Source organism: Salmo salar, chromosome 05 (assembly GCF_965601325.2).
Source record: "Salmo salar chromosome 05, fSalSal1, whole genome shotgun sequence".
Lineage (NCBI taxonomy): Eukaryota > Metazoa > Chordata > Actinopteri > Salmoniformes > Salmonidae > Salmo > Salmo salar.
The window spans coordinates 13227134-13248362 of NC_138295.1; positions in this window are offsets into that span (position 1 = coordinate 13227134).

Sequence of the window (21229 nt, forward strand, 5' to 3'; positions counted from 1 at the left end):
CTGGAGCAGTGTGTCAGGGTCTGGGGACTGGAGCAGTGTGACAGGGTCTGGGGACTGGAGCAGTGTGACAGGGTCTGGGGACTGGAGCAGTGTGTCAGGGTCTGGGGTCTGGAGCAGTGTGACAGGGTCTGGGGTCTGGGGTCTGGAGCAGTGTGACAGGGTCTGGGGTCTGGAGCAGTGTGACAGGTTCTGGGGACTGGAGCAGTGTGACAGGGTCTGGGGTCTGGGGACTGGAGCAGTGTGACAGGGTCTGGGGTCTGGGGTCTGGAGCAGTGTGTCAGGGTCTGGGGTCTGGAGCAGTGTGACAGGGTCTGGGGACTGGAGCAGTGTGACAGGGTCTGGGGTCTGGGGTCTGGAGCAGTGTGACAGGGTCTGGGGTCTGGAGCAGTGTGACAGGTTCTGGGGACTGGAGCAGTGTGACAGGGTCTGGGGTCTGGGGTCTGGAGCAGTGTGTCAGGGTCTGGGGTCTGGAGCAGTGTGACAGGGTCTGGGGTCTGGGGTCTGGAGCAGTGTGTCAGGGTCTGGGGAGGGACACTGTCTCAGGCCAGTAACAATGGGGGTATCAGGGGAAGAGGTTCCAAAGGCAAGTGTGAGGGTAACTCCAACGACTATTCTCTATACTCTGCTCCTCATAGTCCTAGCTCACTGGGCAATTATCTTCATCAGAGGACCTGAGTCCTACTTCACTGAGCTATATGTTTTCATGAGAGCCTCAGTGGACTAACAGATGTGGGACAAATCATTTTCTCTACACATCTCTAAACAAATGTCTCTATTAAGATATTAGTTATATATGCGGTCAGTGATGTGAACATTTAATATTTTTGGATATTTAGTATTCAAATACATTTATTCTAACGTTAGTTGTGAGTGATGTTATTTTTTAGATACATCTATTTGGATAATTGTTATTCCCGTGGTCTGGCAACTATTAGTTGTGTTCTGGGACACTGTCTGACTCCGTGATAATGATGTCATTGACCTGTCACCTCCCAAGGTCAAAGTGTCATCCTGTAACAACCCTAATGATCGGCTGTTTACACTAGCAGCTGTCTTCATCTAAATGGTGATGGATCACTCCTCTTCCTGGGTTGTGTGTGTGTGTGTGTGTGTGTGTGTGTGTGTGTGTGTGTGTGTGTGTGTGTGTGTGTGTGTGTGTGTGTGTGTGTGTGTGTGTGTGTGTGTGTGTGTTAGCAGATGATATGAGCTTGAGCTTGGACATGATATGCCTGCTGATTTAATCAATACACAGAGGAAACACACGGTCGGCTCCATTACAATCCAATAACACCGGTGTGTCTGTGTGTGTGCTTGCATGCTTGCATGTGTGTGTGTGTGTGTGTGTGTAGTCTACCTTGGAAAAGTGTTTGCACGGTACAGAAGACATTATGTTGGTTTGTCATGTTTTTTTTGTAAATTGGCTCATCAACCACAAATAGAGGCAGTTACAGAGGATATTCATGAACATCTGAAATACAGGAGAGCAGAGAGCTGTTACAATCCCTATATAGTGCACTACTTTGAACCAGGGCCCATTGCTGTGTTGTTTGTTTATATGGCCATACTTTCTGTTTAGGATCATATTGAATCAGAGTAGATGCAGGGATATTAGCGTGTGGATATAGAGGTGCAGAGAGCCAGTCTGTCTGGTAGAAAGGCCATATGGCCTTCTCCTCACCACGCTTTCAGGATCAGGTAAGGGGACAGGTGCTGGCCTACCAGGCAAACACACACACACACACACACACACACACACACACACACACACACACACACACACACACACACACACACACACACACACACACACACACACACACACACACACACACACACACACACACACACTGTGACACACAGCTCTCAATTCTCTCAGCAGTGCCCCTTGGCAGCCCTAAAGTGTAATGACCTGAGTATGGCTCATTAAGGAGCTCTATTAACCCAGGACAACCCAGGACAACCCAGGCCAACCCAGGCAAGGACAGCAGTCAGCCTCATTACGAAACGTTGTTAGGGCTGGTCATTTTAGTCTGCTTTTAGACACCAGCTGCAGTGATGTAGTTGTAAAAAAAATAGGTGGGTAAAGCCTAATCACCATTTGCTGTGAGCATAGTAACACTCCCTATATTTTCAATGCAATTTTCCTCAATAGGTGCATGGTATTTGGTATTTCTTGGTATTTTATTATGATCCCCATTAGCTGTTGCAAAGGCAGCAACTACTCTTCCTGGGGTCCACACAAACATGAAACATAGCATAATACAGAACATTAAAGACAAGAAAAGCTCAAGGACAGAACTATATCAACATATTTTTTACAAAAGGCACATGTAGCCTACATATCTATACACAAACTATCTAGGTCAAATAGTGGAGAGGCGTTGTGCCGTGAGGTGTTGCTTTATCTGTTTTTTGAAACCAGGTTTGATGTTCACTTGAGCAATACGAGATGGAACGGATTTCCATGCAATAATGGCTCTATATAATACTGTATACTTTGTTGAATTTGTTCTGGATTTGGGGATTGTGAAAAGACCCCTGGTGGCATGTCTGGTGTAGAAAGTGTGTGTGTGTCCAGAGCTGTGTGTAAGTTGACTATGCAAACAATTAGGTATTTTCAACACATTGTTTCTTATAAAAAGGAGTGATGCAGTCAGTCTCTCCTCAACTCTTAACTAAGAGAGACTGGTATGCATAGTATTTATATCAGCCCTCTGTTTACAATGAAGAGCAAGACGTGCTGCTCTGTTCTGGGCCAGCTGTAGTTTAACTAGGTCTTTCCTTGCAGCACTGGACCACACGACTGGACAATAATCAAGATAAGACAAAACCAGAGCCTGCAGGACTTGCTTTGTGGAGAGTGGTGTCAAAAAAGCAGAGCATCTCTTTATTACAGACAGACCTCTCCCCATCTTTACAACCATTGAATCTATATGTTTTGACCATGACAGTTTAGAATCTAATGTAACGTCAAGTAATTAAGTCTTTTCAACTTGTACAACAGCCACACCATTCATTACCAGATTCAGCTGAGGTCTAGAACTTAGGGAATGAGTTGTACCAAATACAATGCTCTTAGTTTTAGAGATGTTCAGGACCAGTTTATTACTGGCCACTCATTCCAAAACAGACTGCAACTCGTTGTTAAGAGTTTCAGGGATTTCATTAGCTGTGGTTGCTAATGCGTATATGGTTGAATCATCAGCATACATGGACACATATGCTTTGTTTAACGCCAGTGACAGGTCATTGGTAAAAATAGAACAGAGTAGATGGCCTAGAGAGCTGCCCTGCGGTACACCCCACTGTACATGTTTGACATTAGAGAAGCTAATAAAGAAAACCCCTTGAGTTATATTAGATAGATTGCTCTGAATCGACAATACGGCAGATGTTGAAAAGCCATAGCACATACGTTTTTTCAACAACAGGTTATAGTCAGTTACATCAAAGGCTGCACTGAAATCTAACAGTACAGCTACCACAATCTTCTTATTATCAATTTCTTTCAACCAATCATCAGTCATTTGTGTCAGTGCAGTACATGTTGAGTGCCCTTCTCTATAAGCATGCTGAAAGTCTGTTGTTCATTTGTTTTCAGAGAAATAGCATTGTATTTGATCTGAAACAATTTTTACCAACAGTTTGCTAAGAGCTGGCAGCAAGCTGATAGGTCTGCTGTTAGAACCAGTAAAGGCCGCTTTACACTCTTGGGTAGTGGAATGATTTTGGCTTCCCTCCAGGCCTGAGGACAAAGACTTTCCTCTAGGTTCAGATTAAAGATATGACAGATAGGAGTGGCTATAGAGTCAGCTATGTGTGGGAACCTGAATATTGCATGGTTTTCATCAAACTGTTCTCTCAAGAGGAAGCTTCTCACTGTAACCAGTGCCTGTAATCTGGTTCAGGTTAGTAATCAACCTTCCTCTTCTGGTGCACAGCTTCAGGATAGTCCTCTTCTGAGGAAGATATACCTCCCACTTAAGTTCTTGGCTCTTTCAGAACAGCTATCTTGTCCTTGAATCTCAGGATCTTGACCACCATCGGCCTGGGCCTGTCACCTGGGCAGGTGGTGGGTTTTTCAGTCCTGTGGGTGCGTTCCTCTTCCTGTGGTCCATCTTCAATTTCTCAGAGGTCATTTCCCTCACCATTGATTCTGTAATTCCGTCCACAACCATATTATTCTGCCTTGATTTATCCATCATTGTTATCATGGATTCACACACAGAACTGATGTCCTCTCTAAATGACTTACAGATTGCTGTCATCTTGCTGTTCTCCTATTTCAACTCATCGATTTTCTTGTTGTTTTAACAACTGCTTGTAGAACTCTTTTTGTTCGGTTAAAAGATCCTTCAACTGTGATGGAGAGACACCACTGTCCTCAACGGTACTCCCGCCGGCTTTGGTCTTTGTCATCGTAGCTAGCAACGTAGGTGACGTTGCTATGCCAAATAGCTCCTCACTTCAGACCTGGCCTTGGTCGGCAGGATCACTGGACAGAGAGTAGGTTGGGGATAACTACACCACCGACCAGTACCAAAGAGAAGATTCAGGTTGGGGTCAACTACAACACCGACCAGTACCACAGAGAAGATTCAGGTTGGGGTCAACTACCCCACCGACTAGTACCACAGAGAAGATTCAGGTTGGGGTCAACTACAACACCGACTAGTACCACAGAGAAGATTCAGGTTGGGGTCAACTACAACACCGACTAGTACCACAGAGAAGATTCAGGTTGGGGTCAACTACCCCACCGACCAGTACCACAGAGAAGATTCAGGTTGGGGTCAACTACCCCACCGACCAGTACCACAGAGAAGATTCAGGTTGGGGTCAACTACAACACCGACCAGTACCACAGAGAAGATTCAGGTTGGGGTCAACTACAACACCGACCAGTACCACAGAGAAGATTCAGGTTGGGGTCAACTACAACACCGACCAGTACCACAGAGAAGATTCAGGTTGGGGTCAACTACAACACCGACCAGTACCACAGAGAAGATTCAGGTTGGGGTCAACTACAACACCGACTAGTACCACGGAGAAGATTCAGGTTGGGGTCAACTACAACACCGACCAGTACCACGGAGAAGATTCAGGTTGGGGTCAACTACCCCACCGACCAGTACCACAGAGAAGATTCAGGTTGGGGTCAACTACCCCACCGACCAGTACCACAGAGAAGATTCAGGTTGGGGTCAACTACCCCACCGACCAGTACCACAGAGAAGATTCAGGTTGGGGTCAACTACAACACCAACCAGTACCACAGAGAAGATTCAGGTTGGGGTCAACTACCCCACCGACCAGTACCACAGAGAAGATTCAGGTTGGGGTCAACTACCCCACCGACCAGTACCACAGAGAAGATTCAGGTTGGGGTCAACTACCCCACCGACCAGTACCACAGAGAAGATTCAGGTTGGGGTCAACTACAACACCGACCAGTACCACAGAGAAGATTCAGGTTGGGGTCAACTACAACACCGACTAGTACCACGGAGAAGATTCAGGTTGGGGTCAACTACAACACCGACCAGTACCACGGAGAAGATTCCGGTTGGGGTCAACTACCCCACCGACCAGTACCACAGAGAAGATTCAGGTTGGGGTCAACTACCCCACCGACCAGTACCACAGAGAAGATTCAGGTTGGGGTCAACTACAACACCAACCAGTACCACAGAGAAGATTCAGGTTGGGGTCTAAATGTATTCGGTTTATAAAAAATACTTACGTATCGAAAGTAAATGTAATTGCTAAAATGTATTTATCAAAAGTAAAAGTAAAAGTATAAATCATTTCAAATTCCGTATATTAAGCAACCCAGACGGCACGATTTTCTTGTTTTTTTAATTTACGGATAGCCAGGGGCACACTCCAACACTCAGACATAATTTACAAACAAGGCATTTGTGTTTAGTGAGTCTGCCAGATCAGAGGGAGTAGGGATGACCAGGGATGTTCTCTTGATAAGTGCATGAATTAGACAATTTTCCTGTCCTGCTAAGCATTAAAAATGTGACAAGTATTTTTGGGTGTCAGGGAAAATGTAAAAGTACATTATTTTCTTTAGGAATGTAGTGGAGTAAAAGTAAAATTTGTCAAAAATATAAATGGTAAAGTAAAGTACAGATACCACCACAAATTACTGAAGTAGTACTTTAAAGTATTTTTACTTAAGTACTTTACACCATTGGTCCTCGGACATGTTGAGATTAAAGCTTTTTGACAGTTCTTTATTTTAAAAACAATATTCACCCTTCTGAGCAGGAATTCCCCAACAGTTCCAAAATAGGTCACTGAGTATTGAAAATGAGATCTCTTGAAAATATGATGACCAACGAAATGATTATCTAGCTGCTGTATCTGTGCCAGGATACAGCTCATTGGCTGCATGTCAACTTTTTCTATCAGTCTGTTAGTGTCTAGCACAGGAGGTTGGTGGCACCTTAATTGGGGAGGACGGGGCTTGTGGTAATGGCAGGAGCGGAATTAGTGGAATGGTATCAAACACTTGGTTTCCATGTGCTTTGTCCCAAATGACACCTTATTCCCTGTATAGTGCACTACTTTTGAGCAGAGCCCTATGGACCCTGGTTAAAAGTAGAGCACTATAGTGAATAAGGTGCCATTTGGGACCCACATTGGTCTTAAATAGAAACACATTGGTCTTAAACAGACACACATTGGTCTTAAACAGAAACACATAAAAATGCTGCAGATTTTTATACAACGCTCTGTATGTCTCCCGCTGGAGTAGTGTGTGTGTGTGTGTGTGTGTGTGTGTGTGTGTGTGTGTGTGTGTGTGTGTGTGTGTGTGTGTGTGTGTGTGTGTGTGTGTGTGTGTGTGTGTGTGTGTGTGTGTGTGAAGGTCACAATTGATTCAGGACCAGCCAAGGCAGATTGACATGGAAATGGAATCCTCTCTGTGTGCCAAAACTCCAGACACTGCCCTCAGCCCTCATCATATCATCCAATACCCTAATCACATGTTGATTTAACCAGTTTCTGCCCAGTTGGTAGTTCGCTGTAAGCCGTGAGAGTTATGTCATAATGTACTTCAGTAACACACAGACACACAACCATTACTGTTCAAAGACTTGTTATGGCTTTGTTAAGAAGTGAGACACAAATATATTATGTTGAATTTCTGCATCTGTAGTTTTAGTATAGAAATTACAGAAAAATGTGTGAGTGAGTGTGAGGAGTCTTCTGACCATGCTCTGTGTGAAGAGAATGGATCAGTGAGGCATGAGATGAACATGTGCTCTCTAGGATGTTACGAGTACCTGCCCTTCAGTGTGTGTGTGTGTGTGTGTGTGTGTGTGTGGTGTGTGTGTGTGTGTGTGTGTGTGTGTGTGTGTGTGTGTGTGTGTGTGTGTGTGCTCACCAGAATGGAACAGGTCCCTGGCCTCCCTTCATGAATATTCATTACCTCCCTGCGCTCTGCGTTCCAATGCTGTCTGAGTGATGTCAGCTTGTGTGTGGGAAAACCAGTTGCCGCGGTAACAATGTTACCCCAAAGCGATGTGCAGTGCTGCAAAGAAAGAGTCTCCAACAGAGCTGTGAGAGACCTGGGATGTGTTCAGGGCGCATGAAACAAGAGAAACTGTTTGTGAACTTGGAGATATATGGTTACTCTTCACAATGTGAGAGTCAGGTACTTTCAGCAGCTCTGGGAGGGGTGTTTGCTATCTGTTTATCTGTTACTCTAGCAACAAATAGTCTTCCTGGAGTCCTGAACAAACCACTAAACACAACACAACACAAACAGTGTCATAAAGATGGTAACACATTTTGTTAAGTTATGAAACAAAATACCATGACACAAACAATCATCACATGCATACACACACACACACACACACACACACACACACACACACACACACACACACACACACACACACACACACACACACACACACACACACACACACACACACACACACACACACACACACACACACACACACACACACACACACACACACACACACACACACACACACACACACAGACACACACACACACACACACAGACACACACACACACACAGACACACACACAGACAAACACACACCCACACACACACGTACACACCCACACATACACATACACATACACACACAAACACACAGAGATGGGACTGAGGGGCTCCAAGGCACCATACTGTAATTGGAAAATTGGGCAAATGCACTTGGAGTCATGTATAAATGGGTCGGCAGTGATAATAGGTTCTGCAGTGATAATACGGTCTGCAGTTATAATAAGGTCTGCAGAAATAATAAGGTATGCAGTGATAATACGGGTTGCAGTGATAATAGGGTCTGCAGTGATAATAAGGTCTGCAGAGATAATACGGTCTGCAGTGATAATACAGTCTGCAGTGATAATACGGTCTGCAGTGATAATACGGTCTGCAGTGATAATACGGTCTGCAGTGATAATAAGGTCTGCAGTGATAATAAGGTCTGCAGTGATAATAGGGTTTGCAGTGACAATACCGTCAGCAGTGATAATAGGTTCAGCAATGATAATATGGTTTGCCGTGATAATACCGTCTGCATTGATAATAGGGTCTGCAGTGATAATAGGGTCTGCAGTGAAAATAGGGTCAGCAGTGATAATTGGGTCTGCAGTGATAATACGGTCTGCAGTGGTAATACAGTTTGCAGTGATAATACCGTCTACAGTGATAATAAGATCTGCAGAGATAATAGGGTCTGCAGTGATAATAGGTTCTGCTGTGATAATAGGGTATGCAGTGATAATAGGGTCTGCAGTGATGATACGGTCTGCAGTGCTAATACAGTCTGCAAGTGATAATACGGTTTGCAGTGATAATACGGTCTGCAGTGATAATAGGGTCTGCAGTGATAATACGATCTGCAGTGATAATACGGTCTGCAGTGATAACAGGGTCTGCGGTGATAATAGGGTCTGCAAGTGATAATAGGGTCTGCAGTGATAATAGGGTCTGCAGTGATAATAGGGTCTGCATTGATAATAGGGTATGCAGTGATAATACGGTCTGCAGTGATAATGAGGTCCGGAGTGATAATAAGGTCTGCAGTGATAATAGGGTCTGCAGTGAGAATAGGGTCTGCAGTGATAATAAGGTCTGCAGTGATAATAAGATCTGCAGTGATATTACTGTCTGCAGTGATAATAAGGTCTGCAGTGATAATAAGGTCTGCAGTGATAATACTGTCTGCAGTGATAATAAGGTCTACAGTGATAATACGGTCTGCGGTGATAATATGGTCTGCAGTGATAATAAGGTCTGCAGTGATAATATGGTCTGCAGTGATAATAAGGTCTGCAGTGATAATAAGGTCTGCAGTGATAATAAGGTCTGCAGTGATAATACGGTCTGCAGTTATAATAAGGTCTGCAGAAATAATAAGGTATGCAGTGATAATACGGGTTGCAGTGATAATAGGGTCTGCAGTGATAATAAGGTCTGCAGAGATAATACGGTCTGCAGTGATAATACAGTCTGCAGTGATAATACGGTCTGCAGTGATAATACGGTTTATCGTGACAATACCATCTGCAGCGATATTAGGGTCAGCAATGATAATAAGGTCTGCAGTGATAATAAGGTCTGCAGTGATAATAGGGTCTGCAGTGATAATACCGTCAGCAGTGATAATAGGTTCAGCAATGATAATATGGTTTGCCGTGATAATACCGTCTGCATTGATAATAGGGTCTGCAGTGATAATAGGGTCTGCAGTGAAAATAGGGTCAGCAGTGATAATTGGGTCTGCAGTGATAATACGGTCTGCAGTGGTAATACAGTTTGCAGTGATAATACCGTCTACAGTGATAATAAGATCTGCAGAGATAATAGGGTCTGCAGTGATAATAGGTTCTGCTGTGATAATAGGGTATGCAGTGATAATAGGGTCTGCAGTGATGATACGGTCTGCAGTGCTAATACAGTCTGCAAGTGATAATACGGTTTGCAGTGATAATACGGTCTGCAGTGATAATAGGGTCTGCAGTGATAATACGATCTGCAGTGATAATACGGTCTGCAGTGATAACAGGGTCTGCGGTGATAATAGGGTCTGCAAGTGATAATAGGGTCTGCAGTGATAATAGGGTCTGCAGTGATAATAGGGTCTGCATTGATAATAGGGTATGCAGTGATAATACGGTCTGCAGTGATAATGAGGTCCGGAGTGATAATAAGGTCTGCAGTGATAATAGGGTCTGCAGTGAGAATAGGGTCTGCAGTGATAATAAGGTCTGCAGTGATAATAAGATCTGCAGTGATATTACTGTCTGCAGTGATAATAAGGTCTGCAGTGATAATAAGGTCTGCAGTGATAATACTGTCTGCAGTGATAATAAGGTCTACAGTGATAATACGGTCTGCGGTGATAATATGGTCTGCAGTGATAATAAGGTCTGCAGTGATAATATGGTCTGCAGTGATAATAAGGTCTGCAGTGATAATAAGGTCTGCAGTGATAATAAGGTCTGCAGTGATAATAAGGTCTGCAGTGATAATACGGTCTGCAGTTATAATAAGGTCTGCAGAAATAATAAGGTATGCAGTGATAATACGGGTTGCAGTGATAATAGGGTCTGCAGTGATAATAAGGTCTGCAGAGATAATACGGTCTGCAGTGATAATACAGTCTGCAGTGATAATACGGTCTGCAGTGATAATACGGTTTATCGTGACAATACCGTCTGCAGCGATATTAGGGTCAGCAATGATAATAAGGTCTGCAGTGATAATAAGGTCTGCAGTGATAATAGGGTCTGCAGTGATAATACCGTCAGCAGTGATAATAGGTTCAGCAATGATAATATGGTTTGCCGTGATAATACCGTCTGCATTGATAATAGGGTCTGCAGTGATAATAGGGTCTGCAGTGAAAATAGGGTCAGCAGTGATAATACGGTCTGCAGTGCTAATACAGTCTGCAAGTGATAATACGGTTTGCAGTGATAATAAAGTCTGCAGTGATAATAAGGTCTGCAGTGATAACAGGTTCCGCAGTGATAATAGGGTATGCAGTGATAATACAGTCTGCAGTGATAATAGGGTCTGCAGTGATAATACGATCTGCAGTGATAATACGGTCTGCAGTGATAACAGGGTCTGCGGTGATAATAGGGTCTGCAAGTGATAATAGGGTCTGCAGTGATAATAGGGTCTGCAGTGATAATAGGGTCTGCATTGATAATAGGGTATGCAGTGATAATACGGTCTGCAGTGATAATGAGGTCCGGAGTGATAATAAGGTCTGCAGTGATAATAGGGTCTGCAGTGAGAATAGGGTCTGCAGTGATAATAAGGTCTGCAGTGATAATAAGATCTGCAGTGATAATACTGTCTGCAGTGATAATACTGTCTGCAGTGATAATAAGGTCTGCAGTGATAATAAGGTCTGCAGTGATAATACTGTCTGCAGTGATAATAAGGTCTGCAGTGATAATACGGTCTGCGGTGATAATAAGGTCTGCAGTGATAATATGGTCTGCAGTGATAATAAGGTCTGTAGTGATAATAAGGTCTGCAGTGATAATACGGTCTGCAGTGATAATAAGGTCTGCAGTGATAATACGGTCTGCGGTGATAATATGGTCTGCAGTGATAATAAGGTCTGCAGTGATAATATGGTCTGCAGTGATAATAAGGTCTGTAGTGATAATAAGGTCTGCAGTGATAATACGGTCTGCAGTGATAATAAGGTCTGCAGTGATAATACGGTCTGCGGTGATAATATGGTCTGCAGTGATAATAAGGTCTGCAGTGATAATACTGTCTGTAGTGATAATAAGGTCTGCAGTGATAATACGGTCTGCAGTTATAATAAGGTCTGCAGTGATAATACGGTCTGCTGTGATAATATGGTCTGCAGTGATAATATGGTCTGCAGTGATAATAAGGTCTGTAGTGATAATAAGGTCTGCAGTGATAATACGGTCCGCAGTGATAAACGGTCTGCAGTGATAATAAGGTCTGCAGTGATAATAAGGTCTGCAGTGATAATACGGTCTGCAGTGATAATAAGGTCTGCAGTGATAATACCCAACATTCTCTTCTTGAAACTATAGATGGAGATGGTGAGAAGGTGTGTGCATGTGCGTGTCTATGAGCGCGTGTGAGCATTTGAGAGGGGAAGTGTGGTGTTTAAGTTGGCTGAAGGAAATGTGTATGGAAATTAAGCATTTTCAAAGCAGAGGGAGGGAGGGAACTGTTCCTCTTTAAAGAGAAAAAAGAGGAATAATTCCCACTTTCTACCTCAGTGTGTATGGTCTGATATGACTGATGAGTCTCAATCAGACCTGGATCTCTGCCACTGCAGGCCAGATCAGGCATGTTCCACTCATAATAATGCCATCAATATGTGACTGACGTGTGTGTGTGTGTGTGTCTGTGTATGTGTGTCTGTGTGTGTGTGTCTGGGAGGAGGAGCGGTGTGTAATAAATGAAAGGTAGGGATGAAACGCATCACTTCAAAGCCCACAGACCAACAAGTTTCACTTGAACTGTCAGTTTCTATAATTTCCTGCCATTAGAATTCCAATCAAAATAACATGAACAATAACATTACTAATGTTACTTCTCTACTGATTCCACTTTGTTCCCATGTATTTTATTTTTCTTTGGAAGTAAAATGAGTCAACCACCCTCTTTGCAGATATTTTTCACAGAACTTTATACATTTTCTTTCTCTCTACAGTATTTTCAATTTTCCCACCAAAATGCCTTCGACAAAACACTGTTAGATATTTGATGAGGAGTATTTGATGCAGAGCATTAGTCTGACTATATTATTGATGTCTAGAGAGTAATGCATTAAGCCCATTAAAAATGCATATGGACATTAGGCTACATGAAAGGAACATGTCCCCTGACATGTCCTATTGACTTGGAAGTGAATTACGAGCTCTTCTTTAGGATCCATAGGAAGAGCATTAAGAGACAGATACTAACCACACACTCAATGGCTTAAGAACTATTGATGACTGACCCACCCACCGACCTACGAGCTGTCCTCTCTCTCTCTCTCACTCCTTTTCTCTCCCTCTTCCTCTCTCTCTCTCTCTCTCACTCTCTCTCTCTCTCTCTCTCACTCCTTTTCTCTCCCTCTTCCTCTCTCTCTCTCTCTCACTCCTTTTCTCTCCCTCTTCCTCTCTCTCTCTCACCCCTTTTCTCTCCCTCTTCCTCTCTCTCTCTCTCTCTCTCTCTCTCTCTCTCTCACTCCTTTTCTCTCCCTCTTCCTCTCTCTCTCTCACTCCTTTTCTCTCCCTCTTCCTCTCTCTCTTTCACTCACTCTCTCTCACTCCTTTTCTCTCCCTCTTCCTCTCTCTCTCTCACTCACTCTCTCTCACTCCTTTTCTTTCCCTCTTCCTCTCTCTCTCTCACTCACTCTCTCTCACTCCTTTTCTCTCCCTCTTCCTCTCTCTCTCTCACTCCTTTTCTCTCCCTCTTCCTCTCTCTCTTTCACTCACTCTCTCTCACTCCTTTTCTCTCCCTCTTCCTCTCTCTCTCACTCACTCTCTCTCACTCCTTTTCTTTCCATCTTCCTCTCTCTCTCTCACTCACTCTCTCTCACTCCTTTTCTCTCCCTCTTCCTCTCTCTCTCTCAATTACTCTCTCTCACTCCTTTTCTCTCCCTCTTCCTCTCTCTCTCTCTCTCTCTCTCTCTGTGTCATTACAGTTGAATTATTGCAGTGTTTGAACTTGTCTGCTGCTTGCTTCAAAATACCACCCCCACCCCAGTATAGTCCCAGTAAGCAAAATTACGTTGAAAGATGTCTAAAATACGTATCTTCCAGACTTTGAAGTTAGGCTCAATTTAAGTTCTGAATGAAAGGGGAAAATATGTATTTTCTGGATGTTGAAAACTCATATTTTCCAGACATTGAAATCAGGTTCATTTTCAGTTCTGAATGAATGGTGAAAATACATCATTTATAGACATACACCACCGTTCAAAAGTTTGGGGTCACTTCGAAATGTCCTTGTTTTTGAAAGAAAAACAATTTTTTGGTCCATTAAAAAACCATCAAATTGATCAGAAATACAGTGTAGACGTTAATGTTGGAAATTACTATTGTAGCTGGAAACTTCAATGTCACACCGTGTTAGCTAATCCAAGTTTACCATTTATAAAGGCTAACTGATCATCAGAAAACCATTTTGAAATGATGTTAGCACAGCTGAAAACTGTTGTTCCGATTAAAGAAGCAATAAAACTGGCCTTCTTTAGACTAGTTGGGTATCTGGAGCATCAGCATTTGTGGGTTCAATTACAGGCTCAAAGTGGTTAGAAACAAAGACCTTTCTTCAGAAACTCGTCAGTCTATTCTTGTTCTGAGAAATGAAGGCTATTCCATGTGAGAAACTGCCAAGAAACTGAAGATCTCGTACAACACCGGGTACTACTCCCTTAACAGAATAGCTCAAACTGGCTCTAAACAGAATAGCTCAAACTGGCTCTAACCAGACTAGAAAGAGGAGTGGGAGGCCCCGGTGCACAACTGAGCAAGAGGACAAGTACATTAGAGTGTCTAGTTTGAGAAACAGACGTCTCACAAGTCCTCAACTGGCAGCTTCATTAATTAGTACCTGCAAAACACCAGTCTCAACTTCAACAGTGAAGAGGCAAAGAAAAAACCATATCACAGACTGGCCAATAAAAATAAAAGATTAAGATGGGCAAAAGAACCCAGACACTGGACAGAGGAACTCTGCCTAGAAGGCCAGCATCCCGGAGTCGCCTCTTCCCTGTTGACATTGAGACTGTTATTAATTAATAACTTCACCATGCGCAAAGGGATATTCAATGTCAGATGTTTTTTATTTCTACCTATCTACCAATAGGTTCCCTTCTTTGCAAGGCATTGGAAAACCTTCCTGGTCTTTGTGGTTGAATCTGTGTTTGAAATTCACTGCTCGACTGAGGGACCTTACAGATAATTGTATGTGTGGGGTACAGAGATGAGGTAGTCATTCAAAAATCATGTTAAACACTATTATTGCACACAGAGTGAGTACATGCAAAGTATTATGTGACTTGTTAAGCAAATGTTTACACCTGAACTTGTTTACGCTTACCATAACAAAAGGGTTGACTACTCTTAGACTATAGACATTTCAGCTTTTCATTTTTTATTAACTTGTAAAAGATTTGAAAAACATAACTCCACTTTGACATTATGGGCTATTGTGTGTAGGGCAGTGACAAAAAATCTAAATGTAATTTCAATAACACAACAAAATGTGTAATAAGTCAAGGTCTGTGAACCCTTTCTAAAAGCACTGCATGTGTAGCCTATGCCTTTTTTTTGGAGTCTCACTGCCTGTATATTGTGTTGAGCAGTGTATCTACTGTGTGTTGTATTGAGCAGTGCATCTACTGTGTGTTGAGCAGTGTTTCTACTGTGTGTTGTATTGAGCAGTGTCGCTACTGTGTGTTGAGCAGTGTTTCTACTGTGTGTTGTATTGAGCAGTGTCTCTGCTGTGTGTTGAGCAGTGTCTCTACTGTGTGTTGATCAGTGTTTCTACTGTGTGTTGAGCAGTGTCTCTACTGTGTGTTGTATTGAGCAGTGTCTCTACTGTGTGTTGTATTGAGCAGTGTCTCTACTGTGTGTTGTATTGAGCAGTGTCTCTACTGTGTGTTGTATTGAGCAGTGTCTCTACTGTGTGTTGAGCAGTGTCTCTACTGTGTGTTGAGCAGTGTCTCTGCTGTGTGTTGAGCAGTGTTTCTACTGTGTGTTGAGCAGTGTCTCTACTGTGTGTTGTATTGAGCAGTGTCTCTACTGTGTGTTGTATTGAGCAGTGTCTCTACTGTGTGTTGTATTGAGCAGTGTCTCTACTGTGTGTTGAGCAGTGTCTCTACTGTGTGTTGAGCAGTGTCTCTACTGTGTGTTGAGCAGTGTCTCTACTCTATTACCGTATATTTTTACTTTTTCCCTCACTCAACTTTTTTCATTCAACTTTTTCACCCCGGAGGTTTTATCTGGACATGGTTCGTCAGGACTTCAAACAGCCGAAGCTAAGTAACATTAACATGATGCCTTCTAATTGCAGTCGTTGTACTTATAATATACAGGAGAACGATCGCCTTACGGCAAGGATAGCTGTGCTGCAAGCCCAGCTTCAGACGCAATCGTTAGGCAAGAGTAATTTCAGTGTAGGAAAGGATGAAACAGCATCTGTGCCACCAGTAAGTACAGATAGTAACGTTAGTATAAACCCCCTCGCACGGTCCCCGCAGCCGGACATCTTTCTCATGGCTTCTGGAGGGAAACGCTGTAGGAATGCTCAACCGGTGTCGCTTATTCAGCCGACAGAAACTTTCAACCGGTTCTCCCCATTAAGCGAGTCGGAGTCGGAGGCCGAGACTTCTCTGGTCTCTACTCCTCCCGTTGTGGGGTCTGAGACGCCAACGGCTCCCACCATTAGCTCTGACAAATTGAAAACCCTAGTCATTGGCGACTACATTACCCGCAGTATTAGACTTAAAACTAATCATCCAGCGATCATACACTGTTTACCAGGGGGCAGGGCTACCGACGTTAAGGCTAATCTAAAGACGGTGCTGGCTAAAGCTAAAACTGGCGAGTGTAGAGAGTATAGAGATATTGTTATCCATGTCGGCACCAACGATGTTAGGATGAAACAGTCAGAGGTCACCAAGCGCAACATAGCTTCAGCGTGTAAATCAGCTAGAAAGATGTGTCGGCATCGATTAATTGTCTCTGGCCCCCTCCCATTTAGGGGGAGTGATGAGCTCTACAGCAGAGTCTCACAACTCAATCGCTGGTTGAAAACTGTTTTCTGCCCCTCCCAAAAGATAGAATTTGTAGATAATTGGCCCTCTTTCTGAGACTCACCCACAAACAGGACCAAGCCTGGCCTGTTGAGGAGTGACGGACTCCATCCTAGCTGGAGGGGTGCTCTCATCTTATCTACGAACATAGACAGAGCTCTAACTCCTCTAGCTCCACAATGAAATAGGGTGCAGGCCAGGCAGCAGGCTGTTAGCCAGCCTGCCAGCTTAGTGGAGTCTGCCACTAGCACAGTCAGCGTAGTCAGCTCAGCTTTCCCCATTGAGACCGTGTCTGTGCCTCGATCTAGGTTGGGCAAAATTAAAAATGGCGGTGTTCGCTTTAGCAATCTCACTAGTATAAAGACCTCCTCCATTCCTGCCATTATTGAAAGAGATTGTGATACCACACATCTCAAAATTGGGTTACTTAATGTTAGATCCCTCACTTCCAAGGCAGTTATAGTCAATGAACTAATCACTGATCATAATCTTGATATGATTGGCTTGACTGAAACATGGCTTAAGCCTGATGAATTTACTGTGTTAAATGAGGCCTCACCCCCTGGTTACACTAGTGACCATACCCCCCGTGCATCCGGCAAAGGCGGAGGTGTTGCTAACATTTACGATAGCAAATTTCAATTTACAAAAAAAAAACAATGACGTTTTCGTCTTTTGAGCTTCTAGTCATGAAATCTATGCAGCCTACTCACTCACTTTTTATAGCTACTGTTTACAGGCCTCCTGGGCCATATGCAGTGTTCCTCACTGAGTTCCCTGAATTCCTATCGGTTCTTGTAGTCATAGCAGATAATATTCAAATTTTTGGTGACTTTAACATTCACATGGAAAAGTCCACAGACCCACTCCAAAAGGCTTTCGGATCCATCATCGACTCAGTGGGTTTTGTCCAACATGTCTCTGGACCTACTCACTGCCACAGTCATACTCTGGACCTAGTTTTGTCCCATGGAATAAATGTTGTGGATCTTAATGTTTTTCCTCATAATCCTGGACTATCGGACCACCATTTTATTACGTTTGCAATCGCAACAAATAATCTGCTCAGACCCCAACCAAGGAGCATTAAAAGTCGTGCTATACATTTTCAGACAACCCAAAGATTCCTTGATGCCCTTCCAGACTGCCTCTGCCTACCCAAGGACGTCAGAGGACAAAAATCAGTTAACCACCTAACCGAGGAACTCAATTTAACCTTGCGCAATACCCTAGATGCAGTTGCACCCCTAAAAACTAAAAACATCTGTCATAAGAAACTAGCTCCCTGGTTTACAGAAAATACACGAGCTCTGAAGCAAGCTTCCAGAAAATTGGAACGGAAATGGCGCCACACCAAACTGGAAGTCTTCCGACTAGCTTGGAAAGACAGTACCGTGCAGTATCGAAGAGTCCTTACTGCTGCTCGATCATCCTATTTTTCCAACTTAATTGAGGAAAATAAGAACAATCTGAAATTTCTTTTTGATACTGTCGCAAAGCTAACTAAAAAGCAGCCTTCGCAAATGGAGGATGGCTTTCACTTCAGCAGTAATAAATTTATGAACTTCTTTGAGGAAAAGATCATGATCATTAGAAAGCAAATTACAGACTCCTCTTTAAATCTGGGTATTCCTCCAAAGCTCCATTGTCCTGAGTCTACACAACTCTGCCAGGACCTAGGATCAAGGGAGATACTAAAGTGTTTTAGTACTATATCTCTTGACACAATGATGAAAATAATCATGGCCTCCAAACCCTCAAGCTGCATACTGGACCCTATTCCAACTAAACTACTGAAAGAGCTGCTTCCTGTGCTTGGCCCTCCTATGTTGAACATAATAAACGGCTCTCTATCCACCGGATGTGTACCAAGCTCACTAAAAGTGGCAGTAATAAAGCCTCTCTTGAAAAAGCCGAATCTTGATCCAGAAATTATAAAAAACTATCGGCCTATATCGAATCTTCCATTCCTCTCAAAAATTTTAGAAAAAGCTGTTGCACAGCAACTCACTGCCTTCCTGAAGACAAACAATGTATACGAAACGCTTCAGTCTGGTTTTAGACCCCATCATAGCACTGAGACTGCACTTGTGAAGGTGGTAAATTACCTTTTAATGACGTCAGACCGAGGCTCTGCATCTGTCCTCGTGCTCCTAGATCTTAGTGCCGCTTTTGATACCATCGATCACCACATTCTTTTGGAGAGATTGGAAACCCAAACTGGTCTACATGGACAAGTTCTGGCCTGGTTTAGATCTTATCTGTCGGAAAGATATCAGTTTGTCTCTGTGAATGGTTTGTCCTCTGACAAATCAATTGTGAATTTCGGTGTTCCTCAAGGTTCCGTTTTAGGACCACTATTGTGTTCACTATATATTTTACCTCCAGTGCTAGCCTCCCTACACTGGCTTCCTGTTAAGGCAAGGGCTGATTTCAAGGTTTTACTGCTAACCTACAAAGCATTACATGGGCTTGCTCCTACCTATCTTTCCGATTTGGTCCTGCCGTACATACCTACACGTACGCTACGGTCACAAGACGCAGGCCTCCTAATTGTCCCTAGAATTTCTAAGCAAACGGCTGGAGGTAGGGCTTTCTCCTATAGAGCTCCATTTTTATCGAATGGTCTGCCTACCAATGTGAGAGACGCAGACTCAGTCTCAACCTTTAAGTCTTTACTGAAGACTTATCTCTTCAGTAGGTCCTATGATTAAGTATAGTCTGGCCCAGGAGTGTGAAGGTGAACGGAAAGGCTGGAGCAACGAACCGCCCTTGCTGTCTCTGCCTTGCCGGTTCCCCTCTTTCCACTGGGATTCTCTGCCTCTAACCCTTTTACAGGGGCTGAGTCACTGGCTTACTGGTGTTCTTCCATGCCGTCCATGGGAGGGGTGCGTCACTTGAGTGGGTTGAGTCACTGACGTGGTCTTCCTGTCTGGGTTGGCGCCCCCCCTTGGGTTATGCCATGGCGGAGATCGTTGTGGGCTATACTCGGCCTTGTCTTAGGACGGTAAGTTGGTGGTTGGAGACATCCCTCTAGTGGTGTGGGGGCTGTGCTTTGGCAAAGTGGGTGGGGTTATATCCTGCCTGTTTGGCCCTGTCCGGGGGTATCATCGGATGGGGCCACAGTGTCTTCTGATCCCTCCTGTCTCAGCCTCCAGTATTTATGCTGCAGTAGTTTATGTGTCGGGGGGCTAGGGTCAGTCTGTTACATCTGGAGTATTTCTCTTGTCTTATCCGGTGTCCTGTGTGAATTTAAATATGCTCTCTCTAATTCTCTCTTTCTCTCTTTCTGTCTTTCTCTCGGAGGACCTGAGCCCTAGGACCATGCCTCAGGACTACCTGGTATGATGACTCCTTGCTGTCCCCAGTCCACCTGGCCGTGCTGCTGCTCCAGTTTCAACTGTTCTGCCTGCGGCTATGGAACCCTGACCTGTTCACCGGACGTGCTTGTTGCACCCTCGACAACTACTATGATTATTATTATTTGACCATGCTGGTCATTTATGAACATTTTAACATCTTGACCATGTTCTGTTATAATATCCACCCTGCACAGCCAGAAGAGGACTGGCCACCCCTCATAGCCTGGTTCCTCTCTAGGTTTCTTCCTAGGTTTTTGGCCTTTCTAGGGAGTTTTTCCTAGGGAGTTTTTCCTAGCCACTGTGCTTCTTTCACATGCTTTGCTTGCTGTTTGGGGTTTTAGGCTGGGTTTCTGTACAGCACTTTGAGATATCAGCTGATGTACGAAGGGCTATATAAATACATTTGATTTGATTTGATTTACTGTGTGTTGAGCAGTGTCTCTACTGTGTGTTGAGCAGTGTCTCTACTGTGTGTTGAGCAGTGTTTCTACTGTGTGTTGAGCAGTGTCTCTACTGTGTATTGTGTTGAGCAGTGTCTCTACTGTGTATTGTGTTGAGCAGTGTCTCTACTGTGTGTTGAGCAGTGTCTCTACTGTGTGTTGAGCAGTGTCTCTACTGTGTGTTGTATTGAGCAGTGTTTCTACTGTGTGTTGAGCAGTGTCTCTACTGTGTGTTGTATTGAGCAGTGTCTCTACTGTGTGTTGAGCAGTGTCTCTACTGTTTGTTGAACAGTGTCTCTACTGTGTTTTGAGCAGTGTCTCTACTGTGTGTTGAGCAGTGTCTCTACTGTGTGTTGAACAGTGTCTCTACTGTTTGTTTAGCAGTGTTTCTACTGTTTGTTGAACAGTGTCTCTACTGTGTGTTGAGCAGTGTTTCTACTGTTTGTTGAACAGTGTCTCTACTGTGTGTTGAGCAGTGTCTCTACTGTGTGTTGTGTTGAGCAGTGTCTCTACTGTGTTGTTCACAGTCTGCACAAAGAAAGCTAAAAAGAAAAGACACCTAGCATTATTCTTGGCTAGCGAGGTCATAATCTCATTAGAAAC